This window comes from Tupaia chinensis, unplaced genomic scaffold (genome assembly GCF_000334495.1).
Source record: "Tupaia chinensis unplaced genomic scaffold, TupChi_1.0 Scaffold144269_1, whole genome shotgun sequence".
Lineage (NCBI taxonomy): Eukaryota > Metazoa > Chordata > Mammalia > Scandentia > Tupaiidae > Tupaia > Tupaia belangeri.
This window is the reverse complement of record NW_006204127.1, coordinates 543,907-547,292: the sequence shown is the minus strand read 5'-3', so window position 1 is coordinate 547,292 and position 3,386 is coordinate 543,907. Positions and strand designations below refer to the sequence as shown.

The 3,386-nt window shown below is 45.5% G+C and overlaps 1 pseudogene; it reads left to right on the top strand.

Annotated features, from left to right (window-relative positions):
• Nucleotides 1-615: 615 nt before the first annotated feature.
• LOC102488806 (SWI/SNF-related matrix-associated actin-dependent regulator of chromatin subfamily E member 1 pseudogene) lies at nucleotides 616-2,923 on the top strand (annotated as a pseudogene).
• Nucleotides 2,924-3,386: the final 463 nt, after the last annotated feature.

Sequence of the window (3,386 nt, the reverse complement as noted above, 5' to 3'; positions counted from 1 at the left end):
TTTTTAATCTTTCCTTCAAGTCCAGACCCTGATTCTCTTTCTCATCAGGTACTTGATTGACTGCAGCCTAGAACACCATGGTAAAATTATCATTCAATTATGCTACAGGAAACCCTGAGGCATAAACAGTAGATAATAAAGCAATAAAATCCCATCATGTCATGTGATCCAACAAAGCATAGCCAGCAAATCGTCTAATCTGCATGCTTATACCCACACAGATTACCAACATCTACCTGCACTGCCATGTCTCCAGGAGTCTGCCATTCCGGGTGTCAGAGACGCTACACAACACAGCATTCATTGGCTAACATAGCTGAGGGATACAAAGCTTAAATCTAACATCAGCTAGAGCTAGTCAGTTCCTAATGATGTCAAGATTCTGCTCTTCTTCGATTTCTTCCCATTCTAGTTTTCACTCAGTTGGCCTCATTACCAGTCAGGCCTTACCATAGCAGATCAATGACCTCCAGCAAGTCCAAATTTAAACATTTCTTTCTTTTTAAAACATATATTTCTTTCATGTTAGAGACAGACAGACAGACAGAGGCTGCTGTTGGGGTCTTGCCATACTGCGAGCCTCCCTGTCACCCTCCAAACCACCTAGGATCATGGATGTGCCAGTCTGTCCGTGCTGACCAGGAATCCAAACCCAGGCTTCCATGTAATGTAGTGTTCTGCAGTCCTAGCACCTGTGCCACCATGGTTGAGCTTAAGTATTTCCTACTATTAGATGTCAAGATCATTCTTTCTCAATTATCACCTATACAAATCTCGAAAAAGGAATCTGTTCAGTTCCTTGGTCATGTTCTTGTTCCAAGTAACTGTGGTATTACAGACTGAACTGTATCCCTCTAAACGCATATGCTGACGTCCTAACTCCTGTGACTTACTTGGACATAGAGCCTGTGAGGAGGTGATAAAGGTTAAATAGGTTATAAGAATGGGGCCTTAATCCCATGGGCTTGGTTCCCTTATAAGAAGAGAAAGAGACTCAGAGCCATCTCCCTCAAGTGCACACACTGAACAAGTCTGTATGAGCACAGAGAGAGATGGAAGCCACCTCTAAGCCAGGAGACAAGGCCTGGGAATGAAACCTAACTTGCCAGCACTATGAAAAGTAAAATTCTGTTGTTGAAGCTGCTCATTCTATGGCATTTTATTATGATGGCCCAAGTTGCTAAAGTGAGCAAAAACAAAAGGAAGTAATAAAAAGAAATAATAGTAAAAGTTAATTTTAAATACAAGTTGGTATGCTCTATACAAATAGCACAGAGCCCATGTGACTGAGTTGGGGTAGAGGAAATGAAAGTCAGTGGATTTTAAGGTTCTGGACCTTAAAAACATCTGCCACAATCCCAAACTTTCTTTTTTCCTTTTTCCAGAAACTTTGGAAGTCTCACAGTCTGGATGGTGTAGCTGCGAGATAGAAGCAGTTGGACCCCAGACTCCCTGCTTGAAGAAGAGTTTCCCATTCCACACAAAAAAAAGGATGTAAGCAAAAAAACACCTTCAGTTTAAGCAACTGAGATTCCAGGATTTATTTATCACAGTTCCGCCAAACCTAGACTAAGTAATAAACCAAGCTGGAGCTTACTACTAAACAATAATAATGTATACTTGGGGAAATTCACTGGACAGACAGAGAGATAGAAATCGCCCCCCGCGGGGATGGCCACGCAGCAATCCCTTCTCCAACATTCTCCTCTCAGGATCTTGGGCACCCACGCACACGCGCCCTGCGTGAGTTTAAGTCGCTGGATCCGGAACTCAAACCTCAGTCTACTACATGGGAGTCCAGCGACATAGCCATTATGCCACCTGCTGGTCCCCGAGAATTTTTAGAATTCTTGACGTTAGGTTCTTTGTTTGGGAGAAGAGTGGCTATCTTGATTAACTAACATGTTAAAAAGTAATAGATATGGATCTCAACTGGAGGGGAAAAGAAAAATTTTTTTAAGTAAATGTTTCCAACCCTGACCTGAAACTGTGGGAGGTTGGCACGATTATTGGTGGCATGTGGCGAGATCTCACTGATGAGGAGAAACAAGAATATTTCAATGAATAAGGAGCAGAAAAGAAGAAGAGAAAAGATACGGTGCAATTACTCTGTGAAGGCCTATCGCATCCCCCCCCCCCACCGCCTACCTTACCTACATAAATGCAAAAAGTTGTGCAGAAGCTGCTTTAGAGGAAGAAAGTCGACAGAGACAGTCTCGCATGGAGAAAGGAGGACTTCTACCTGAGCATCCAGCCTGCTGAAGATCCAGGCGATGCTGACAATGGCTTTTCCGCAAAGCCCACGGCCACCGCCCGCTTCCAGAGGAACCGCCACCTCGTCAGTGAGATCCCTGAGTGTGGTCCCGACGGCCGGTCAGGCGTCAGGACAGCTAGAATGCAGGTCCTCAGACGGCAGGCCCAGTCCTTAAGGGTTCATCAGTGAAAACTAGAGGCTGAACTTCTTCAAACAGAAGAGGGAAAGAAGAGGAAATCCCTGGAAAGCACAGATTCATTTAACAATGAACTTAAAAGGTTGTGCGGTCTGAAGGTAGAAGTGGCGAGACTGCACAGGCCCAGGAACAGGCCCGCCAAAGGCAGGAGGAGAGGGAGAAGGCTGCGGCAGAGCAAGCACAGGGGAGTCAGAGCAGCCTCGGTCCTGAGGAGGAGCAGGCGGCGAACAAAGCCGAGGAGAAGGACGAGAGCCTGCCGATGGAGACAGAGGAGGCACACCTGGAAGAGACGACAGGGAGCCAACAGAATGGGGAAGAAGGCAGGCCTACTCCTGAGGATGAGGAGAGTGGGCAGGGCGGTCGACAGCCTGGCAGAGGAGGGTCCAGTGTAGTAACTCTGCCCAGAGAGCAACCGTGCAACCACAGAGGAGCCACCGACAGACCCCAAACCGGAAGACGAGAAAAAAGAATAAATGTTGCCTTGTTCTATGTCTTCTAAATACTTTTTTAAGTAAAAAAAAGTGTGTTTTGGTTTTAATGGTGTTATCTGGTTTGTTGTTTTGTTTTTGTTTTTGTTCTTACCTGTATCACACCACCAAAGGCTTTGGGACCACACAGCACCGTGAGCCTGACAGCACAGTCGCCTGCCTTTCATAAGCATTGTGAAGTGGCTCTTTTCTTTGGATCTTGTTCCTAGCCCTCAACTACTGAAAGCCTCAGAATTTAGATGGAGAAAACACCCACTTCTAATAGAGAATTATTCTTTGATGCTCCAGAATCTACTCAGATGCCTTCCTACAGCTCTCTCAGGTGCTTGCCGAAGTCATAGCTTTAAACCTCCCAGTCCCCCTCAGCAGCCTCCTGAAAGTCCCTCTTGTTTACTTCTGCAAAGAGTAGCTTCTTGAAAATGTAATCATGTATGAGTATGTTTTGTTT